Source organism: Schistocerca nitens, chromosome 3 (genome assembly GCF_023898315.1).
Source record: "Schistocerca nitens isolate TAMUIC-IGC-003100 chromosome 3, iqSchNite1.1, whole genome shotgun sequence".
In the NCBI taxonomy this organism is placed as follows: domain Eukaryota; kingdom Metazoa; phylum Arthropoda; class Insecta; order Orthoptera; family Acrididae; genus Schistocerca; species Schistocerca nitens.
In genome coordinates, this window is record NC_064616.1 from 386561725 (window position 1) to 386586999 (window position 25275).

General features: G+C 43.9%; 1 protein-coding gene across 2 annotated transcripts in view; it reads left to right on the top strand.

Annotated features, from left to right (window-relative positions):
- LOC126249606 (synaptic vesicle glycoprotein 2B-like) overlaps positions 1-25275 on the top strand; it is a 343706-nt gene that overhangs the window by 86136 nt on the left and 232295 nt on the right. The window contains exon 1 of one of the 2 annotated variants that reach the window (XM_049951272.1): positions 780-933. The exons of the other annotated variant lie outside the window; for it this stretch is intronic. The gene's annotated coding sequence lies outside the window, so the exon portion shown is untranslated. Of the gene's footprint in view, positions 1-779; positions 934-25275 lie in introns of those variants that run through there. 2 annotated transcript variants of the gene reach the window in all.

Sequence of the window (25275 nt, forward strand, 5' to 3'; positions counted from 1 at the left end):
CTGTTCGGCGATAATACAAAACGAGCTGCCCTTCTTTGAACTTTTTCGATGGCCTCCGTCTGTCCTGTCTGACGCGGATGCCCACCACACAGGGCGGACAAGCGTAGTGTAAGGGGTCTTTTTAGAAGACCTGTTGCATTTTGTACGTGTTCTGACAATAAATTGCAGTCTTCGATTCGCTTTCCCCACAACTTTATCCACGTTATAGTTTCAAAGCCAAAGACCGACTGCGGTTTGTGTGGCCAACCTAGTAATAAAGTATAATATTTTTTGGCGTCTTTCAGATGTCTTTAGTAATATATTTCACAGATACTGTCCGCGTAGCTCGTTAACGCGTGCACAGTGAAGCGCCGGAAATCTGTTGACTTTGCTAACGACGACTTTCGGGTGGAGAGTGAAGCTGAGAGGATCCCGCGAACGAGCATAATTCGCGGCCGCCGCTCGATGCGAGCGATCGCCAGGGGCGGCTGCCGCTGGCGGAACACCTGGTTGGCTGGCCGAGGTAATCCTCGGGGGCCCCGGGTGCGGCGCGGGGCTGGGGCGTGGGTGGCGGCGGCGGCGGCGGCGGCGGCAGCGGCGCTGCTTCCGGCAGCCGCTATCTGCTCGGCCGGCGGCTCGCCCGCGCAGGCGCCGACGCGACCCCTGGCGTAGCAGCCGGTGCGATGCCGGCCGCGCATGCGTCCCGCGCCTCTCGCCTAGGGCTCGGGCGTCCGATCAATGTTCGCTGTTCCACGCCACCGCTCGCCGCATCCACCGACACACACACAGACACACCCACACACCGCCACAGACTCACACACCTGCACCGCCGACGCGCACACACACACCGGTGTCCGACGCACGCCGAACGCTGCATGCATGAAGTGGCAACTGTTACTGCCGTGTAGACGCGGTCAGCGACGGTCCACTCCTGCGAGGAACTGTCATTGCCAGGTAAGACGTGCGGCGCTCTCGTTCTGCCTTTGCGACGCGCTCTTCGCAGTCGCGACGCGGCGACATAATGCCGCAGATAGAGCTTTCGTTCGTTTCTTTTCTGGTCGTGTCTCCTTGCGGGTTAGAAGGAATGACTCGCTATACAGCTAGCGCGCTACGTGCTGCGCGTCCTAATAACGCGAGTAGAGAGCAGCAAATCTTTTTGAAAATAGTACGAGTCGGGTCCCTGTTGAATACGTAATGGGAACTGTCGTGTGCATTGTGTGCGGAAGTTTATCGATAGCCGTCCGAGACGGCGTCGCTGCGTGGCGGCGGCCGCAGACAGCTTGGCTCTGGCGCGTCCTCGCTCTCAGCGCCCCCACCACACACGATCCCGCCCTCACACCAGACTCATTTCTACCTAACATTTGCCAGTAGAATTTTAGTCCACTTCTCACTCTTTCTGTATATGCCTAAGATTGTTGTCACAGATGACGAGATGAGAATGTGGAGAACATCATTCCTCTACGGAATAGTACTCTTAACGTTTCCGCATTTTACACCCAAAAAAATATACCTACGATACGCGCTGGTCTTGGTGTAGTATGAATTTTTATTTGCAACTCTTGAGCTGCCTGTTGGGCTGTTCTGTGTTCAAATCAGTGTCTCTTACATACCACAAACATATAGAATTTTGATATAAGAACCTTAAGAATTCGCTATTTATAGCAATAATTTCCATCGTGACAGTTGCCCAGCTTCGAAACCCACAAGTAGGTAAGACACTAAAAATTAAATTTCGCTCATCTGGCGACACTCCGTGCAGGCCCTGCGGTGAATGTCAGCACGGAAAAGGTTACCGCAAAATAAACAACACGAAAGGTCTTCGCTGTTGAGGCAACCTATCTTCCGTTCCACTGCACTCTTCCACTGAAGAGGTCTGCGTCTTTCAATTACAGCTTTTTCCACGAACTGTCAGTGATAACTGGTGTGGATCGCGTGTGGGGCACCAAAAAATAAAAAGATGCATTGTATAAGAATTTTCTGCGTTTCCGGTAAATTGGTGTGCTGATGCGAATCGAAAACATACGCTTGAAGCCACTCATCTTCCATTAGCCTATGTATTCTATTAAAAACTATGAAAATATACTTACAAAGCTACTGAAATTTCTCTTAAACTTGTTGTGTAATTGGTTGAAGTCAGTAACTGTATTATAAATTTATCAAATAATTTTTACCGCTTCAATCACTTCTTACTAATATCTACTAGTACGACGCGTTTGAGCAGGATGCTGATATCATCAGATACATCACAGATGCACATACATTTAACTGTAATACACCTGACGAGAGCAGCATGCTGCCGAAACGGGTCGTGCTAACAAATATTAACAAAAAGTAACTGAAGCAATAAAACTTATTCCATAAAAATGAAATTACAGTACTCTGTGCACAACGTATCTGGTAATGAAACTAGCCGGCCGGAGTGGCCGAGCGGTTAAAGGCGCTACAGTCTGGAACCGCACGACCGCTACGGTCGCAGGTTAGAATCCTGCCTCGGGCATGGATGTGTGTGATGTCCTTAGGTTAGTTAGGTTTAAGTAGTTCTAAGTTCTAGGGGACTTATGACCACAGCAGTGGAGTCCCATAGTGCTCAGAGCCATTTGGTAATGAAACTGATGTTCCCTCATATCCACAATTCGGTGTGCGTCAAAGTTCCGATGACCACACCCAATTTGCATAGTGATTAGTATTGTACCTACATAATTATCCTACTTAACCAAACTTGTAATTAGGTTCTAGCAGTATGAGTTGTGTAAGTACAAATGATTTTGTGTATAACAGATTCGAAGTTAATATTTCCTTCAGTAGGCTGTTAAGTCCACACAGTCTGCACAGAACCAAGTGCGAGTAATTCTTTAGGGAACCTAAGTATTGCGTGATCGCTTTGGCCGTTGTAACAACAGTTCCCTGAAAAGGTTAAACTTTTTCTTCTACGACAAATAGATCAACACAAAATGCCTGTCAGCTGGTATTACTGAAAAGATTCCCAGGTTTCAGCAGATATCGAGCGCTTGCATAATTAACATTTCCCACTGAGGGCGGATTTTGTGCAGCGACGAGAAAGAACATTGATTATGAGTGTCTGAGCGTGAACGAGGATGTTTATTCCTCCACATTTAATTTTCCACACAAGCAATTTATTCACCCTATCTCTTTCACTTTTGCAGTATTTTCCGGTAATATCGATGAAACTTCACGTTATGTTTATTGTAGAAATTCTTTCTATAAGAAAAAAGAGAATATTTTTAACTGTAACACTTTATGCTTTTGGCATGAAGCCGGCCTCGGTGGCCGAGCGGTTCTAGGCGCTTCAGTCCGGAACCGCGCTACTGCTACGGTCGCAGGTTCGAATCCTGCCTCGGGCATGGATGTGTGTGATGTCCTTAGGTTAGTTAGGTTTAAGCGGTTCTAAGTTCTAGGGGACTGATGACCTCAGATGTTAAGTCCCATAGCGCTCAGAGCCAGTAACTAAAAATGATTCAAAAATGGTTCAAATGACTCTGAGCACTATGGGACTTAACTTCTAAGGTCATCAGTCCCCTAGAACTTAGAACTACTTAAACCTAAGTAACCTAAGGACATCACACACATCCATGCCCGAGGCAGGATTCGAACCTGCGACCGTAGCGGTCTCGCGGTTCCAGACTGTAGCGCCCAGAACCGCACGGCCACCCCGGCCGGCCTTAAAAATTGTAAAATACTTTCTGTTTACATACCCTCTAAGGAAAAAACGACACATCACGAAGGAATTATTCGAATGGGACGGAAATCGGTAGATATGACGTACATGTACACGTAGACAAATGATTACGATTTCAGAAAAATTGTACGATTTATTCAAGAGAAGAGCTTCACAAATTGAATAAGTCAATAACGTGTTGAATCACTTCTGGTCGTTATGAAAGCAGTTATTCGGCTTAGCATTGATAAACAGAGTTTTTGGATCTCCCCATAAGGAACACCGTGCTAAATTCTGTACCATTGCTGCGTTAGATCGTCAAAATTCCGAAATGGTTGGAGAGCTATGCCCATAATGCTGCAGTTGGGGAGAGATACTGCGACCTTGCTGGCCAAGGTACAGTTTGGTAAGCACGAAGACGAGCAGTAGAAACTCTCCTCGTGTGCGGGCTGGCATTATCTTGCTGAAAGGTAAGCACAGGAGTGCTTCCCGTGAAGGGCAACAAAACGGGGCTTAGAATATATTCGACGTACCGTTGTGCAGGTCCTGCTATGAAAAGAAACGGCACCCGAGACCATCACTCCCGGCAGCTGGGCCGTATTGCAAGCGAAAGACAGGTTGGTATCCCACCACTGTCCGTGGCGTCTCCAGACACGTCTTCGGTCTGAAATCTCAATGACTGCAGCAGAATTGTCTTCAGTGATGAGTCCCTCTTCGAATTGATCTCCGATGACCAATGAAGACGTGTGTGGAGATGCGCCGAACACCAGTGAGATACCAACCTGACTGTCGCCTGCCATACCTCCCGACAACCTCTTTGGTTGTTCATCTGCGGCACTCTTACACTATGCCGGTACGTCGACTATATTCTACGCCCCATTTTACTGCCCGTCGTGGCAAGCCATCCTGGGCTTACATTTGAGTAAGATAATGACCACCCGCTCACGACGAGAGTTTCTACTGCGTGTCTTCATGCTTGCCAAACCGTACCTTGGCCAACAAGTTTGCCGGATTTCTACCAAACTGAGAACGTTTGGAGCGTTATTGGCGGGGCCCTCAAACTAGCTTAGGATTTTGACGATCTACGTGGCAGTTGGATAGAATTTCGCACGATCTACCTCAGGAGGACATCAACAACTCTATCTATCAATGCCAAGCCGAATAACTGCTTGCATGAGGGCCAGAGGTGGCTCAAATGGCTCTGAGCACTATGGGACTTAACATCTATGGTCATCAGTCCCCTAGAACTTAGAACTACTTAAACCTAACTAACCTAAGGACATCACACAACACCCAGTCATCACGAGGCAGAGAAAATCCCTGACCCCGCCGGGAATCGAACCCGGGACCCCGTGCTCGGGAAGCGAGAACGCTACCGCGAGAGGCCAGAGGTGGACCAACACATTATTAACTTGTTCAATTTGGGAAGCTCTTTCTTTTGAACAAACCATCCAATTTTTAAAAAATTACAATCATTTGTATGTCTGTACATGTACTATCATGCTCAAAAGTATCCGAACGACCAGAATGCCTTCCCTCCTGGCTTGCATGCAGCCCACATAACGTAGCGGTCTTGCAGGTACCCTAAACTCTTTGCGTTATAGTCGTTTGAGTACAGAGTATGGATACTGCGAGAGACCACTAGAGAACACAGTTCCTTATGGCAATCGGTCCAACTACAAAATAACTCCACAATATTGCAACTACTAGGAAACATGTCATTAGAGATGTGACAGTCCTTAAGGGGGGTAGGACGTCAAACGGGATGACTTAGAGCAGGAGAGACACCACAGGACATTTTAATTTCCATTGTCTATACTTTTAAAAATAAATTCATAATGAATGACCAGAAAGGATTCAGGATTTATACTTATAGTGGTGGGAGTTCAAAAATATACGAAAATAATTTATTTTTTTTACATTTGTGTTCCACCTTTTTTCACTTACCATTGGCTGCATTTGTTGCTATAGGTACAAATTTCTTCATAAGTAAGGGACAATCTTCGATGAATTTTGCACAGCATACAAACCATACTTACAGGTGTATGAAAGTCTAGAATTTTCCAAATATTTTAAAAACTCTGGTAAAAATTGAGATAATTAACTATAAAATTTGAGGTTTTTCTAAACATGAAGTTTAAAATATAACAGCACATTAATTTTTTCATAAATTAAATAATTTCTAGAGTTTCATACACCTGTAAGTATGGTTTGTATGCTGTGCAAAATTCATCGAAGAATCTCTCTTACTTATGAAGATATGTGTACCTGTAGCAAAAAACGCAACCAATAGAAGTGAAAAAATTATGAACTTTCACACGTAAAAAAAATTATTTTATTATGTTTTTGAACTTCTACTGCTATGATTGTGAAACCTGAATCCTTCCTGGTCATGCTGACAAATTTTTATGAATTTATTCGTAAAAGTATAGACAGTGGAAATTAAAATGTCCTGTGGTGTCTCTCCTGCTCCAAGACGGCCCGTTTGATGTCCTACCCCCCTTAACGCTTGTAAGCATAACTTTATGACAATATGTGACATTTCAAAAGGGTTACCACACTCATTGGAATCTGAAACAACTAACTCCGTCACATAAATCATACGGTAATCATTAGGCAAAATTTAATATTTTTATGAACAGGAGAATTTGGGATAATATCTGGCCTTTCTACAACAATTTGAAGTATTTTCTCTCTCTAAACCTTGTTCCTACGGCGAGTAGTTTTGCGTAAGCTGGTTGTTCAACTACCAAGTAAAAAAAAAAAAAATGAAGTCGAGCCCTACACACAGCCGCTGTTTTATACATTCATCAGTATTGGCGTCCTGCCTGCATTGTAAATAAAGAGAACACAAATTAATATGAAGCCTTCTTCTTGGACTAAAACACTAAACGGTGTCTCTTTTATGCTTCCATCAGGAAGAAAAACTTTTCATGTCGGTCTTGGTCTTCTTGATCGATGGTGGATGGTGATAAAATAATTTAAAATAAAGAATCTATCGAGCGAATGAGGAATGTGAAATGGAGTGACTGATTTACATGTATATCCTGCTCCTCTTTTATAAATTAAGTATCTTAGCCTTTGTTGCACAAACATTTGTGATATAGTTATATGACACCATCGTTAAAAAAATAGATTACGAAAAACAAAACGTTCATTTTTCATAAACAAAATTTTCTCCCTAATAACACTACAGATTCAGTACTGTTTCCAATTTCCATCCTCCTCTACAACAGCATTTAGCTGATGAGGAACAGATACAACAAGTATTCGCATGAAGCTGTTATTCTGAGAGATTTATTCCTACTCATCATCAACTGAATCGGACAGTTGTTGGTTGTTGGTGCAGGTCTACTACACCTAATAATTTTCTCAATTTCTATCCATACATTTGTACATATAGCTTCCAGTGCTCGCTGGAGGAAGGCAAGGACAAGCAATCTCCACTAGCTTCCGTATTATAAAGACGCATGAGGTTGAGGATTAATTCATCTGGCTGGTTGGTTGATTTGGGGGAGGGGACCAAACAGCGAGGTCATCGGTCTCATCGGACTAGGAAAGGATGGGGAAGGAAGTTGGCTGTGCCGTTTCAAAGGAACCATCCAGCCATTTCCCTGAAGCGATTTAGAGCAATCATGGAAAACCTAAATCAGGATGGCCGAACGCGGATTGGACCGTCGTCCTCCCGAATGCGAGTCCGATATACTAACCACTGCGCCACCTCGCTGGGTGTGAATTCAGTCTTCGGTTGATAATCGTATTTTTAGCAGTACCATACCCTCATGTGGCAACTAATGATTTTCACAGCTACAGGACCACGACTTGTGATATCACTTAAGAAAAATACTTACGCATACGAAAAATGGCCTGGTCCAGGCTGTGCGGACTTCGTTTTTTAACTTCTTCCTAGGTGGACAATGAGCTTTTCTTACTCGGGAAGTCTGTGAATGTTGTTGCTTAAGTCGTTTTAAGCGCAAACTATATTGCTTCAATTATGACAAAGTTTAAAGAAATCTTCTTAACAATACTAAAAGGAAAGGAGGAACGAAATAAAACCTCTCGGGTGATTGGCGACTGAATGGAAGGTCGCTGAGTCGGATGTGAGTTTTGCAGCTGCGCAATATTTTTCCTCGTTGTTGAAATGGCTACTAGATTTATACTAAACTAAATTCCGTCCAAACGGGCCTCGGAAGCTCCAACAGTACCGACCGACCCCGTGTTGTCCTCAGCCGATAGGTGTCACTGGATGCGGATAGGGAGGGGCATGTGCTCAGCATACGGCTCTTCCGGCCGTTGACGATTTTCGTGACCAGAGCCGCTACTTTTCATACAAGTAGCTTCTCAATTGGCCTCATAACGGCTGACTGTACCCTGCTTGCCAACAGCTCTCGGCAGACCTCTAGGGTCACCCGTCCAAGCGCTAGCCAAGTTTGACAGCGCTTAACTTCAGTGATCTGACGGGAACCGATGTTACCACTGTGGCAAGGCCTTTGGCACTAGATTTACACTAATTCTGCGAACATATGGACCACTTCAAATGCTCAAATATGAGTTCATTGCAACAGCTGATCTGCAATATTTTCTCCCTTAACACTACTTGAAACAGGTGACGTCAACCACGTCATCTAGAAAGAATGACCGTGGCATTTAACGGACTACATGAACAGTCTCTGGCCTCTGCATTGGAATTTCCCGCCAGTTTTAGCATTTAAAAGCGTCATTTCTAAGAGCATGTAAATGATTTAATGCAACGCGATTTATGTTATCAAGTAACATCTTAATTTATTTGTAATGAAATCATCGAATAATTGGAAATGTCCGATATAACTTGAAAAGTATTCCATAGATATCAAAGAAGAACTAAAGAATTACCTATTTCTGAGCAATAGCTTTCAGCCGGCCGAAGTGGCCGTGCGGTTAAAGGCGCTGCAGTCTGGAACCGCAAGACCGCTACGGTCGCAGGTTCGAATCCTGCCTCGGGCTTGGATGTTTGTGATGTCCTTAGGTTAGTTAGGTTTAACTAGTTCTAAGTTCTAGGGGACTAATGACCTCAGCAGTTGAGTCCCATAGTGCTCAGAGCCATTTGAACCAATAGCTTTCAAAAATGACCAAAAAGTACTAAACGCTTCCTTCAAGCACACGTGTAGCAGCAGTGGAATGAAGAATATAATAGCAATAATGACAGCAATAATCAAATTTTCTGGTAACTTCATACTCTGCGGTGGTATTTCCCGAACTAAGAAACTTGTTGAAATAATGAACATTTTAAAATGGCCTCGAATCGGGGCTGTGATAGTTAGAAGCATCTTTACATTCCACTGGCGTGAGACCAGCATAATTCCAGTGTCAGAAGCTTGCTAATAATTAACCAGTTAATAAAGAGATCTACTTCACCTCTGGTAACGCCAAGTGAAGAACGTCACGTTGCACCGCATTTCATAATCTGTGTCATACCCCTTCCCTGTCAACTGGTGCAGAGCCGGGTTTGGCTGCGCCGTTACAGAGGCGGAAGCGCCGCAAACAAATACTCTGTCACCGCTAGGCTTGCTTAAACTAGATATTTTATTTTATTTAATGAATCAATGGTCCTTTAAATTTGTAAATTTAGGATTAGGGTTAAGAAAGTTTAAGCCAAAAGATCACATATGTCATCATTACTTAAATAATGGCTACGTCTCACATGTAGAACATGTCATGAATTCCAGAATACCACACAGGACTTTTAAAGGCAAACATACTAATGACATGCGAAACAAAGCAGTACTTACGCTAATGTAAATTAAGTCATCTGTTTATCAGAACATCATTATTCCATAAGTATATAGTCGTTTGTTGTAAAGGTAAAGGTACATCTATTCATCCTTAGTGAACCTGTGGAGAAGGATCTCTGAGGCCTAATCTTATCAAAAGAATACATAAATAAAGTCTTTGTAAGAGGCAGCGAACATTTGGGCATTTTTACTAAAGATTTCAGTCTAAATCATAAATATTTGATTTCTTAAACTTCACACGTTACTGGTTTCGGCGTTTGCCTCCATCAGATCATTACGACGTCAAACAAATTATAAAATGTTTCTCGTCACAGAACTGTGACTTCTTGAAGTACTGAATGCAAGCTAAAGTATTATATGTACTTAAGGATTATACACGACTGACTTCGACACAGACAGGCTTTTGTTTCCTCTGCGTTGACTAAGAGGTACTTAATTCAATAAATCATTATCAAACCATTTCTTTTTTGTTCATGAAAACCAATAAGAAACCTTTAACTGGATTCACTCTCAAATAAAAGTATGTATATTCTTTACTATCTATTCGTCTGGATTGCCGTCAGATGGTTGTCTGATACTACTAAAAGGCCATGTTTTACAGCTACGTGTTCTTTTCAAAGCGATGTTACGACATTTCTTTCCTTAAAATTTCAGCAAAACCAATGTAAGACATGCTCTGCTCTGTTTCCACCGAGTAAAAGAAATACTGACGGTGTCAGCAGGAATGAAAGAAGTCGCCGAATTCATGGGACATGTGTGAGTTTGCGGCACCTCACTGTCCCACTTCAGCTAGCTTTGGAGGACACTCAAAGTAATAAAGAAAAAACAGCTTAGTTATTAAATCACAGATTTTATTTGTGAGTGTGGTTATCTTACAAAGGAGACATCTGGACAACTTTTGAGTACTTCTTTGCGCTTGTTTTATCACAGAAACATTTTCGGAAATACAGATGGACAAGTTCCAATTTCTCAGCTAACAAGCAGGCCGAATAACGACAGATTATAGAGAAAATTACTAGCAGCGCACGGGGCGCGCCCTGCCGGGGCCGTATTGACGCATGCAAGCCCTTTCTGTGAGGGCCTTTGAGAGATGCTACGGCATCTCCCCCCTAGCCCACCCTTACTGGCTCAGACGTCACTACTTCTGAGCTTCAGACACCAAAGCCTAGCGTTACGGCTGGGTAGGAATAAGAGGAAAAAGAAATGCACGCAAAAGAGCCTTAACGAGAGGATTATTGTTATTTTGCTCTTTAAGAAAGGAGTATTAGAGAAGATCTCGTCGAATGTAGATGTATTGTCAAAAGAACAGGATAATGAATCGGTCTTCGCTATGCTTAATGATCGAGGAACCCTCCTAGAAGTCACATGGTGTATTTTAGAGAGACTACAGAAAACCTAAATCAAGATAACTGAACAGGGATTTGGTGCCTATTACTCTAGAAAACATGTCCTGTGTCTTAACAACTATGCCGTCTCCACTGCTATATTTCAGTCCCTTTCACTGTCACGAGCTACATCAGTTTCTTATTCGCTATCATAGACATTTATTTATTCGTTAATAGGGAAGTGACGTGGCCATCTCATGCATTCTTTTAATCATAAATTGGCATTAAAAACGAACAGTTATAGCGGAATTTCATATCACTCTTCGTGAACTACATCGCTCAGTTGGTACAGAGAAAGGAAGGGAGAAATCTGCTTCATAAAAAAAAAAAAAAAAAAAAAAATGTTGAAATGTGTGTGAAATCTTATGGGACGTAACTACTAAGGACATCAGTCCCTAAGCTTACACACTACTTAACCTAAATTATCCTAAGGACAAACACACACACACCCATAGCCGAGGGAGTACTCGAAGCTCCGCCGGGACCAGCCGCACAGTCCATGACTGCAGCGCCTGAGACCGCTCGGCTAATCCCGCGCGGCTGCTTCATACACATCCGAAGAGTGGATACTAGTCATTCACTGACGTTAAGGTCGGGCAAGAGAAGGCAAGTGTTCAGTGTCACTGTCACGTTCGTCAAAACATGACAACACTGGATCACAGTAATCTTGAAATACAATGCTGTAATTCTAGGTAGAAACATGTGTAGCCGGTGCATCCACTACCCTTCTACATTCACCTAGTCACTGAAAGTAATTTACTGCGAACTTAATAGATTTTATAGAAGATGGAAAATTAAAGTCTAATGTGCCGTCGACAACGAAGTCGTTAGAAAATGTACATAAGCTTGCATTCTGGGAGGATAGGAAAATCGCCCATGTCGTTTTCAAAGTACCCATTCCAGGAACTGCCTTAGGCGGGGAAATCGGCAGTCCTTTTCAAAGCAACAATTCCGGGAGCTGCATTAAGCGGTTTAGAGGAATCATGGAACAGCTAACTCGGAACTGCCGTTCTCCAGAATGCCAGCCAAGCTTCTTAGCATTGCGCCACCTCGCTCCCTTTCGATAGAAGCTTACCACGACATTTAATTCCAGGGTTTCATAGATTTCGCCTCCAAGTTTCATGCGAAGACTCAGGCAGTCCTCCTTTGAGAATCATTTATAATTAAACTCGACCTGTTGCCGAAAGTAATGAAAAACAGAGTGGTCGAACCATACAATAAATTTCAAGATGTGGGCGGTTCAAATTTTACCCTTTATTCTCCCTCTTCTCCGCAGCTGGTTGACTTCGGTATCTGTGGATTTAAAAGTCGCACTCATCCATGCCCGAGGCAGGATTCGAACCTGCGACCGTAGCGGTCGCGCGGTTCCAGACTGAAGCGCCTAGAACCGGTCGGCCACACCGGCCGGCACTGTTACTGTGGTTATGAGTTCTTTGTGACGTAAATGGACTATTGTGGACATTTATCTCGCTGTTGATAGACAATTATGTCATTCAGGACTTCCTTGCCTGGTAGAAATGACGCTCTTTCAGGATCATCACAACTTTAGGCACTGTTCCCATGTACATACATAATAACTTATAAGTCTTGTAATACATGCTTCAGAAGTACAACGTAGCTAGGTTATCAGATAACGGCAAAAGTAATGTACTAATGAAATACTGTTAAGGAGTGCCCTTTTTTCTCACAATCACTGTGTTTACATTTATTTGCTTTCAGTTTAGTCGGGACTCGGGGTGGTATTTCGATCCTGTGGAATATACTTGGAAGTAGATAGTTTTTTTCCCATTTCTGTATGTATGTTCGGTCTTATTCTCAGGTTTCACCACAAAACCTATTACCGGAAACAAAGAAAACATGTACCTCTCACACTGTCAACTTGCATAGAAGGGAAAATATACAAACACACACTGAAGATCCACAAATATTAGTGGCGCGATTTGCAAAGATCTATCTTATCATCGATATTTTGCAGGGACTCGGTGGACGATCGTGTGGAATATTAACGCAAAAGATACCAGGAAATAAGAACGATATGCGAGAGGAATGTCTCATTACGTGGGAGTAAAAGTTGTGGCTGAAAAATGCAAGCGGAAAAGTACTTTATATTTTCAGCATACGAAGAACTATGCTCAGAACTTTTAAGATATTTTCTTTGTGTATTGTGTATTGGGGACGGGATAGGTGAGTAGTGCTGGCAGCGATCGTCACGTTTGTAACATTCCTTAAGGCACACGTGTATCTTGGGTGTTGCTGAATGGCGAACACCTCAAGGAGCTCAGTCTTCGGTGAAGGAGTTCGGTTAGGTAATCCAGAGGCTACCGAACTAAAATATTGTCAGCGCTGCAAATCACTGTTAGCTGGACATACATCAATTACCATCGTGGGTTGGTATGGTGGAAAATAGTGTGTTACACGGAGCGGGGATATTTTGTTAAACACGGTGATTGCCGTGATTAAAACTCAAGAAACCCAGCCTCATGTATTCTACCTTATGATGAGCTGAATGACTCTGGGACGAAACAGTTGTTATCAAGCAACCTCCAGGGCACCTGCCGCAACCCATTTGTTTCAGGCCCTGCCTACGTCAACCTAGCGTTTTATGTGTCGATCACCACGAAGTGCTAACAACCACGAACTTAAAAGGACCTGAGTCTCAAGTTCTCCCGTTGGATCGTTATCACCAGTATTACAGAAGACAAGTAAAAAAACACGATTATTTCAGATCGAGTTTATTGTAATGAAAACGGTGGAAGGTATCCTTGATGAGCTCTCCCATTTCACATTTCAAACTGCGCTTCCATATACGCTAAATAATTTAAAACCTGTTCAAAAGTTTCTCAGTGGTACTCTGTTGACTGAAACGGAGTGACTGTGCTGTTCAATGTGGCACGTACAACTCGAGGAATTAAAGAAGGGATGTTCCCTTTGACGCAATGTCAGTTGAAATTAAAGGGTTGAGAGAATAATGTGAAAATGGAAGATTGATGGATGTCAGGAATGTAATGAAGAAAGTGAAATGAGTTCTTGGAAGAGTAGCCGCCTTCATACTCGTATTCAGTTCGCCATTGTTGCTGGAATATTTCAATGCCCCATCCCCTCGCGTGAAAGTACACTACCAGCCATTAAAACTGTAACACCACGAAGGAAAGCCCTAAACGTCAAATTAACATGAAATTTACTACATTCTTGGATATACAGATGATAATCATATGCCAATGTCTTCTGGCCAAGCTAATGGTATTTATAGCCACGTAGCGGGTTAGGAATGTAGGTATAGACTGATGCGACAAAAGTAACGGGATAGCGACGTGCACACACACAGGTGGCGGTAGTATCGCGGACACAAGGTATAAAAGGGCAGAGCATTGGCGGAGCTGTCATTTGTAGTCAGGTGGTTCATGTGAAAAGATTTACGACGTGATTATGGCCGCACGACGAGAATTAACAGACTTTGAACGCGGAATAGTAGTTGGAACTAGACACATGGGGCATTCCATTTCGAAAATCGTTAGGGAATACAACATTACGAGATCCACAGTGTCAAGAAAGTACCTAGAATACAAAATTTCAGGCATTACCTTTCACCATGCACTGAAAGACCTGAGTCGAAACAAGGCCCCCGGAGTAGACAACATTCCATTAGAACTACTGACAGCCTTGGGAGAGCCAGTCCTGACAAAACTCTACCATCTGGTGAGCAAGATGTATGAGACAGGCGAAATACACTCAGACTTCAAGAAGAATATAATAATTCCAATCCCAAAGAAAGCAGGTGTTGACAGATGTGAAAATTACCGAACTATCAATTTAATAAGTCACAGCTGCAAAAAACTAACGCAAATTCTTTACAGACGAATGGAAAAACTGGTAGAAACCGACCTCGGGGAAGATCAGTTTGGATTCCGTAGAAATGTTGGAACACGAGAGGCAATACTGACCTTATGACTTATCGTAGAAGAAAGATTAAGGAAAGGCAAACCTACGTTTCTAACTTTTGTAGACTTAGAGAAAGCTTTTGACAACATTGATTGGAATACTCTCTTTCAAATTCTGAAGGTGACAGGGGTAAAATACAGGGAGCGAAAGGCTATTTACAATTTGTACAGAAACCAGATGGCAGTCATACGAGTCGAGGGGTATGAAAGGAAAGCAGTGGTTGGGATGGGAGTGAGACAGGGTTGTAGCCTATCCCCGATGTTATTCAATCTGTATATTGAGCAAGCAATAAAGGAAACAAAAGAAAAGTTCGGCGTAGGTATTAAAATCCATGGAGAAGAAATAAAAACTTTGAGGTTCGACGATGATATTGTAATTCTGTCAGAGACAGCAAAGGACTTGGAAGAGCAGTTGAACGGAATGGACAGTGTCTTGAAAGGAGGATATAAGATGAACATCAACAAAAGCAAAACGAGGATAATGGAATGTAGTCGAATTAAGTCGGGTGATGCTGAGGGAATTAGATTAGGAAATGAGACACTTAAAGTAGTAAAGGAGTTTTGCTACATGGGGAGCAAAATAACCGATGATGGTCGAAGTAGAGAGGATATAAAATGTAGACTGGAAAATGGCAAGGAAAGCGTTTCTGAAGAAGAAAAATTTGTTAACATCGAGTATAGATTTAAATGTCAGGAAGTGGTTTCTGGAAGTATTTGTGTGGAGTGTAGCCATGCATGGAAGTGAATAGCTTAGACAAGAAGAGAATAGAAGCTTTCGAAATGTGGTGCTACAGAAGAATGCTGAAGATCAGATGGGTAGATTACATAACTAATGAGGCGGTATTGAATAGAATTGGGGAGAAGAGGAGTTTGTGGCACAACTTGACTAGAAGAATGGATCGGTTGATAGGACATGTTCTGAGACATCGAGGGATCACCAATTTAGTATTGGAGGGCAGCGTGGAGGGTAAAAATCGTAGAGGGAGACCAAGAGATGAATACACAAGGCAGATTCAGGAGAATGTAAGATGCAGTAGGTACTGGGAGATGAAGAAGCTTGCACAGGATAGAACAGCATGGAGAGCTGCATCAAGCCAATCTCAGGACTGAAGACCACAACAACAACAACAACATTTCACCACAGACAGCACAGTGGCCGACGACCTTCACTTAACGACCGAGAGCAGCGGAGTTTGCATAGAGTTGTCAGTGCTAACAGACAAGCAACATTGCGTGAAATAGCCACAGAAATCAATGTGGGACATACGACGAATGTATCCGTTAGGACAATGTGGTGGAGTTTGGCGTTAATGGACTATGACAGCAGACAACGGACGCGACTGTCTTTACTAACAGCACGACATCGCTTGTAGACCCTCTCTTGAGCTCGTGACGTTATCGCCCGGACACTAGACGACTGGAAAACCGTGGGGTCGTCAGGTGAGCCCCGATTTTAGTTGTCAAGAACTGATGGTAGGGTACGAGTGAGGCGCAGACCCCGCGAAACCATGTACCCAAGTTGTCAACAAGGCACAACGCAAACTGCTGGTGGCTCCATAACGGTGTGGACTGTTTTTACATGGAATGAACTGGGGCCTCTGGTCCAGTTGAACCATTCGTTGAATGGAAATGGCAATTTTCGGCTACTTGGAGACCATTTGCAGCAATTCATGGACTTTATGTTCCCAAACAACGGTGGAATTTTCATGACTGACGATGCACCATGTCACCAAGCCACAGTTTTATGCTGTTGGTTTGAACACTCTGGATAATTCGAACGAATTATTTGGTCACCCATCGAACATTTGAGGGACATAATCGAGTGGTCAGTTCGTGCTCAAAATCCTGCAGCGGCAACACTTTTGCAACATTCTTGACACTCTGGATCTCGTAATATTGTATTCCTTAACGATTTTCGAAATGGAATGCCCCATGCGTCTAGCTCCAACTATCATTCCGCGTTCAAAGTCTGTTAATTCCCGTCGTGCGGCCATAATCACGTCGGAAAGCTTTTCACATGAACCACCTGACTACAAATGGCAGCCCTGCCAATGCTCTGCCCTTTTATACCTTGTGTCCGCGATACTACCACCACCTGTGTGTGTGCACGTCGCTATCCCGTTACTTTTGTCGCATCAGTCTATACCTACATTCCTAACCCGCTACGTGGCTATAAATACCATTACCTTGGCCAGAAGACATTGGTATATACTGGCAAGGAAATTTGTGTGAAGTATGGTAAATTTGCACGTGAACTTTTAACGGAAGGTAGCTCACCTGTGTAATGTATCAAATGCTAACATGATCATCCAGAATAACATACCTTACCTGTCGCCCTCAACAAAGGCTTACAAACAGTTGCAGTCACAACATATACCCAGAGGCAATTGACAGCATGTTCCTTGTATCTTTGTATATTCAACGTAGTGAGTCTATAGAGAGTGAAACTCTGGAGACTCTCACTGATTAGTTGGTTCAAATGGCTCTGAGCACTATGGGACTTAACTTCTAAGGTCATCAGTCCCCTAGAACTTAGAACTACTTAAACCTAACTAACCTAAGGACATCACACACATCCATGCCCGAGGCAGCATTCGAACCTGCGACCGTAGCGGTCACGCGGTTCCAGACTGTAGCGCCTAGAAACGCACGGCCACCCCGGCCGGCTACTGATTAGTTCTGTGAACTATTATCTGTTCTGGAAGATCTTAATGCTTAAATTATGCTGTGGGCCTCTTCTCTGATACTGGGTGGGAATAATTGACAGTTTTGTGAAACTTGATGACTTACGTACGAATCTTCAGTATCTGGTACATGACTGACTTCTGAATTGCATCATGATCATTCTCCACTAATGACTTGTCTGCACCATCCACCTTAGATGACGTTCAGATGGAAATAGATGCCAATTTTCATTTAAGAATATTTCCCTGTCTGTATTCAGTTCCAGAAGAGAGTAGTCCATAGAAGAAAGCTGCCGAAATGGAGGCTCAGCGGGCGAAATTGGACTCTGCAGAGCCAGCTGGCTTTGTTTCAAAACTGTAATGGAGACTTCGATTAGTGGATCATATCACAAATACCGTCTATCGGACCGCTTACTCAGCCTTACCAAAGTCTGCAGGCCGACCCAGAAGGCAATATGTCCCTTGCAGGAACTATCGTTGCTGCCCTGTGCTCGGGGACAGGCTGGTTGTACTGTGGAAGTTCTTAAATACAGATCAACCGCAAAGAACATTGCAGCACTTTCCGTTGTGAAGGTAAAACGAGGAAGAATAACTAAGGAGAGCAGGAAAATGTCATAGTAGGAATTCCTGGAATCAATCAACCCAACAACGAGACCCACTGTGAGAGTGGCCAGTAAGATATCCAGCACACATTTCAGGTCGCTAGTACTAGCTTACTCTGCCAAAGAAGCCTGTGCACAAGCCCTACAGACCACGGCCGAACATTTTCAGGAAATTATGGCTTACTCCAGTCACCTGACACAGCTTGACCAGCGTTCAACAGCGAAGATCGAAAAGCTGCCGTCAGCGCTGATTGAAAGCCATAGACGCCTCGAGTTTCAGAAACGCTGACGCGTTGCCATATGAACGTAGACAAAATCGCATTACGTATTTGATATATAAATAGGCGCGAGGAAGCTGAGTTAAGCCCACTTCAACTGTCACGGATCTTCTCTGGCCGAAAGGACTTTAGTGCTACTACCATGGCTATCATGGATCCATTGTTTCGTGACCAAAATGGAATCGAGGAGAGTGGCAGCCTAATTTTCACTCCTCAACAATAAAGAAGCGTACAACTGGCCTTTCTTCATGTGGGACCCGGTGTTGACATTGCTCCTGGTAGTGGTCAGATTCAATGTAGCGTTACAGCTTAATACCCAAAGAAAATCTTTGAATATTCAACTGCGTTTGCCAGAAAGAAAAGTTTCTACATTCTTTGATGTGGGCAATACTATACCTCATCCTGAAACAAGGGAAACACTGGACTTGTTCCACTAGTTATCGTAGTGTCGCCCTTAATGGCCACAAACCGCAATTGGTAACTCATCGTCAAGGACTTGGAGAAGTAGGTATATAGCAATGGTTTCAAGTTCTCGTGATAGAAAATATTTTGAGTTGATTTACAACGTTCTTTTCAAGTTTTTAATCAAACTCAACTCTAAATAACGAGCACTACCCTTATTTTTGAAAATTCGATTATGTATGTGGAGCTCACTTCAAATTTTACACTTACGTGGTTGCCGCATCTGAGGGACCTAAATGCAATAGGCCCAAGAGCGATGGCCAGTCTTAATTGCGTTGGCCAGAGGTCACTGGGAGCAGACAGAGTTTTGAGTTCTATAAGGCTTTTGTTTCGTCCCAGCACGATTATGGTTGTACATTTTATGCTTTGACAAGTTTGTCATACCTTAAAGCCATTAAAATTGTTAGGCTGGCAAGGCTATTTAACACCAGTCCTTCCTATCCTCTGCACCGAAGTTGTCGAGACGCCAATTGCCTCCCGGAAGTAATTCCCTGCGGTGGATCTGCCATACGAGCTACAGGCCACCTTATCATCACTGTAATCTAATACTGTTTCTCGTCCTAAAATTGTGCATCCCTTCACAAATCGACCACTAGCAATGAGACCATTTAGGATATGTGAAATATCAGGACTTAGTGACATTCTGAGAGACCTAAATTTCTGTTTTAAGCCTATTGTGGAGTAAGTCACTGTCTTAGCTATTGAAGAGGCCCCGATTAATTTTAAAATTATTGAGCTGTTGGAAGAACTCTGCCCCTCACTACTTTTAAAATCAGTGTTTACTAAATATTTTAGCTGATCATCACACCTGTGTTGTAGTAAATATCGATGGTTTTAAATAATTTTATTCCATCGGCTTCTCTGTGGTGGTCCCTGAATGTGTTCCCAAGATTTGAATATCAAATAAATTTATAGTTTATGATGCAGAGGTTTATAAAACGTTTAAGGTACTAGATAAGTTGAGGTGTGTTCAAATTATAAAAACCTTTATCTGTTCTTCCTCGCTAAGTGCTTTTAAATTTGGTCAACGGTTGTACCCAGCAGACCTTCGACTACAGAATACTTCACCTACAGAGGCAGGGGAAGGATGTATCTCTCTGATGGGTAAGCAGGCCACGTGGAAACTCAAGGAAACAACAAGTAGCAGTTGTGAAGCCAGTCAAGCCAACAACTTAGCCTAGGCTTTCCTCTTTCAACTGTTCATTAGAGAAGAAGTAACGTTAATGTGCTTCTGGGTAGGCCACTGTCCTACGACGCATGGATTTCTGCTCTGGCGAGAGAACTCACCAGAGTGCAGTGCTAGTGATGCATGTATTTCTGTATGCTGCATTTTATTTCAGTGTGTTCCATATCATAATAAGATGACATCAGTCCGTTTACCAGCTCAACTGCCTTCTACCTCAGGCGACGATAAGACGAATGTGGTATGTTTTTCAAGAGTGTGTATTTTTTCTGATTTGCTGCTTAAGTTGTGTGTATTCGGAGTACCTGGTTTATTCATTATTTTTGTAGCTATCAGCAACAATATATTGACCTGATTTTTAACATTTTTCTCTGTGTGTATTTGTATTTCAACAGTATGTCGCTGCGCCTTCTGATTTGCACGGACTGGCCGGTCGACACTTACCTCACTGTGATTGGGGAACAGAGGCGGGGTTGTGAATCTCTGGGCGGAAAGCGGAAGGCGGCCGCACGGCGGTCTGCTTACGCCTCTATAGCAGGTTTTCAGGTATTGCCCACTGCTGAAAATACATACGGGATGCCTCACTTCCTGAGAGATCCGAGACAGAGCAGAGAGTGAGATGGCTTGTCATTGAGAGCTCCAATGTTGAGCGGGTGATGGAGCCCCTCATGGAAATAGAGGGTACGGCGGCAAAAGACGAAAGGTGAAGACGGCTCCCCCAGCAGCGACCGAGAGCACTGGGTGCATCCGGCTGCAAATTGTGGCTCATGTCGGCACGAATGATGCGTGCCGCCGTGGTTCAGCGGCCATCCTCTGTTCTTACAGGCGTCTGGCTGATCTAGTGTGGAGAGCAAGCCTCACTCGCAGGATGGAAACAGAACGATAATTTTTTAGCTTCTTTCCCAAAACTGACAGCGGTCCTCTGCTTTGAAGCCGAGTAGAGGGCTTAAATCATAGACTCAGACGATTTTATGAGGATTTAGAATGCAGGTTTCTCGACCCACTGTCGGGTGGAGGAACGTAGCACCACCCTTAATACGTAAGGCGTGCACTACACGCAGGAAGTGGCTACTAGGGTAATGGCGTACGTGCGGAGTGCACATGTTGGTTTTTTAAAGTAGAGGTCACGACAGATCGGAGACAGACAATGTTAATATAGCATTAGTTAACTGCAGGGCATCTATGTAAATCTCCCAGTACTAGTCTTGCTTATAAATGGCAACAATAACCACAGGGTACTAGGGGCAGAAAACTGGTTGGAACCAGATGTTAACAGGACTGAAATCCTAAACCCCAACTGGAATGTAAGTATAAAAAAATGGCTCTGAGCACTATGGGACTTAACATCAATGGTCATCAGTCCCCTAGAACTTAGAACTACTTAAACCTAACTAACCTAAGGACATCACACAACACCCAGCCATCACGAGGCAGAGAAAATCCCTGACCCCGCCGGGAATCGAACCCGGGAACCCGGGCGTGGGAAGCGAGAACGCTACCGCACGACCACGAGATGCGGGCGAATGTAAGTATATCACAAAGATAGTTGACCACATGGAGGCGTATTTGTATCAATAGAAAATGTGATAATATCTACTGAGGTTAGTACAGATTCAGAATACGAAATAATTTGGGTGAAGATAAGTGTTAAAGCTGGAGCAAACATGGCCATCGGATGCTTTTATATACCCCCTCGCCCCAGCCCTGTCTCAACAGCAGTAGCGGCGGAAAATTTGACGCGTAAGTTGGAGAATGTTTCATGTAAATTACCGGTTCATGTTATAGTTTTAGGTGGAGATTTCAACTTTAATGGCTATATACTGGTAGACGCATGTGATTAGGATGGGTAGTTGGGACGGGAATCTTGTAAATTTTTCTAAGTGCCTTATCCGAAAATTACCTTCAGCAGTCAACTAGGGAACCGACACGCGAAGGTAACATCTTAGACACGTTGGTGACAGCAGAGTAAGCGTAGAACAGGGACTAAGTGATCATAAGGGCGTTACAGCATCGTCGAATAGGAACACAAATACGAATACAGAGAAAGGTAGGAAGACGTTCCTTTTTTATAAAAGCGACGAGAAGCAGATTTCTGACTACCTGACAGGTCATCACAAAAAAGAGTGACATGAAACCGATTTCAGATGACCTGCTAGGTCAACAAGAAAACTTCATGTCCAGCACTGACAACGTTGAGCGCCAATGGACGAAACTTAAGAGCAATGAACAATACGCCTTAGGCAGATATGTGCTGAGCAATGTTGCGAGGGACGGAAAAGACCAACGATGGCTCGGCTACCAATTTAGAAAGCTGCTACGAAAGTGAAGAGTGCTTCACTGCAAATTTAAACGTAAACGAAGCCTAACAGACAAATAAAAACTAAACGAAGCCAGAAGTAGCGTAAGGAGGGCCAAACATGAAGTATTCACCGAATTCGAAAGCAAAATTCTATCTACCATCTTGGCAGAAAATGTTAGGAAGGTTTGGTCTGATGTTAAATTATTAAACGGATAGAAGCCATCAGCCTAGACACCCCGTGACCATAATAGCGTTAAACGGAGGATGACACAGAAAATATCGAAATACTAAACGTCTTTATCCAAAACTGTTTCACTGCGAAATAATATAAAATAGTTCCTCCATTAAACCGTTGCACGAACGACAAAAGTCACATACTGAAATAAGATAGAAAATCAACTAAAATCGCTCGGCAGAAGGAAGGCCACTGGATATAACGAGACGTCAATTCGATTCTAAATAGACTATGCGAAAGTACTCGCCCTTCTTCTATCAGTAGCGTATCTTATGTCCTTGGAGCAGCGAAGCGTTCCAAATAATTGTAAAAAATCACAAGTCATTCCCGTTTGCAAGAAGGATGTGGGAACAGACGCATAAAGCTATAGGCTTACATCTCTAACATTGATCTGTTGCAGAATTTTGGAACACGTTTCATGTTCGCATATAGTGATACACTCCTGGAAATTGAAATAAGAACACCGTGAATTCATTGTCCCAGGAAGGGGAAACTTTATTGACACATTCCTGGGGTCAGATACATCACATGATCACACTGACAGAACCACAGGCACATAGACACAGGCAACAGAGCATGCACAATGTCGGCACTAGGACAGTGTATATCCACCTTTCGCAGCAATGCAGGCTGCTATTCTCCCATGGAGACGATCGTAGAGATGCTGGATGTAGTCCTGTGGAACGGCTTGCCATGCCATTTCCACCTGGCGCCTCAGTTGGACCAGCGTTCGTGCTGGACGTGCAGACCGCGTGAGACGACGCTTCATCCAGTCCCAAACATGCTCAATGGGGGACAGATCCGGAGATCTTGCTGGCCAGGGTAGTTGACTTACACCTTCTAGAGCACGTTGGGTGGCACGGGATACATGCGGACGTGCATTGTCCTGTTGGAACAGCAAGTTCCCTTGCCGGTCTAGGAATGGTAGAACGATGGGTTCGATGACGGTTTGGATGTACCGTGCACTATTCAGTGTCCCCTCGACGATCACCAGTGGTGTACGGCCAGTGTAGGAGATTGCTCCCCACACCATGATGCCGGGTGTTGGCCCTGTGTGCCTCGGTCGTATGCAGTCCTGATTGTGGCGCTCACCTGCACGGCGCCAAACACGCATACGACCATCATTGGCACCAAGGCAGAAGAGACTCTCATCGCTGAAGACGACACGTCTCCATTCGTCCCTCCATTCACGCCTGTCGCGACATCACTGGAGGCGGGCTGCACGATGTTGGGGCGTGAGCGGAAGACGGCCTAACGGTGTGCAGGACCGTCGCCCAGCTTCATGGAGACGGTTGCGAATGGTCCTCGCCGATACCCCAGGAGCAACAGTGTCCCTAATTTGCTGGGAAGTGGCGGTGCGGTCCCCTACGGCACTGCGTAGGATCCTACGGTCTTGGCGTGCATCCGTGCGTCGCTGCGGTCCGGTCCCAGGTCGACGGGCACGTGAACCTTCCGCCGACCACTGGCGACAACATCGATGTACTGTGGAGACCTCACGCCCCACGTATTGAGCAATTCGGCGGTACGTCCACCCAGCCTCCCGCATGCCTACTATACGCCCTCGCTCAAAGTCCGTCAACTGCACATACGGTTCACGTCCACGCTGTCGCGGCATGCTACCAGTGTTAAAGACTGCGATGGAGCTCCGTATGCCACGGCAAACTGGCTGACACTGACGGCGGCGGTGCACAAATGCTGCGCAGCTAGCGCCATTCGACGGCCAACACCGCGGGTCCTGGTGTGTCCGCTGTGCCGTGCGTGTGATCATTGCTTGTACAGCCCTCTCGCAGTGTCCGGAGCAAGTATGGTGGGTCTGACACACCGGTGTCAATGTGTTCTTTTTTCCATTTCCAGGAGTGTATTTCTGGAGACAGAAAATCTCATCTGTAGAAATCAGCATGCGTTCCGAAAACAACAATCGTGTGAAACCCAGCTTGTTCTGTTCGCGTCCCCGAGACCCAGAAAGCAGCAGAAAAGAGGCGCCAAGATAGATGTCGTGTTCGTAGACTTCCGGAAGGCGTTCCGCACTATCGCCAAGTGAACAAAATACGAGGGTGCGGAATATCGGATCAACTGTATGACTAGATTGAAGAGCATGTCATTCTGAACGGAGAGAAGTCTTCGGACGTAGTAACTTCGAGCGTGCCTCAAGGAGTGTATAGGACCATTGCTTTTCACACTATATATAAATTGACCTAATACATCATGTTGGAAGCTCCATGAGGCCTTTTGCCGATTATACTGTTGCTAATTCACGTTATTTACTACAACAAACGACGCTATTTACGGTTACGTGCCTAACTTTTAACGTTTTGTTTTTTAAGAAGACGCCCATTTCATTGCTGTTTTACTGATTTCCCCAACTGTTTTAAGAAAAAGATACACGTAAATTTGCGTTTCGCTGTTATTTTACCCCACTTTTTAGGATGATACACAAAATACTTGTTTCGTGACTTTTTTTTTTATTTGGGACGACACACATAGATATGAGTTTCGCTTTTATTTTATCTGTTTTTGGGAAACACACATAAAATCCTAGGCTTTACATGATTAATAACTATCATCATATGACGCTATTTGTAATTTTTGGTGGTATGTCAAAATTTTATCATTTTCCCGTCAGTATTCTCCAAATACCTGCTTTTTCAAAGAGTAGCACTTAAATGCGGAGATTTAAATGAATAACCAATAACAACACAGCGTATCCCTGCAAGGTCACAACACATATAACGCTATTTACAGATATTAAAATTTTATCAATTTTCTCCTCAAATAGCTACTTT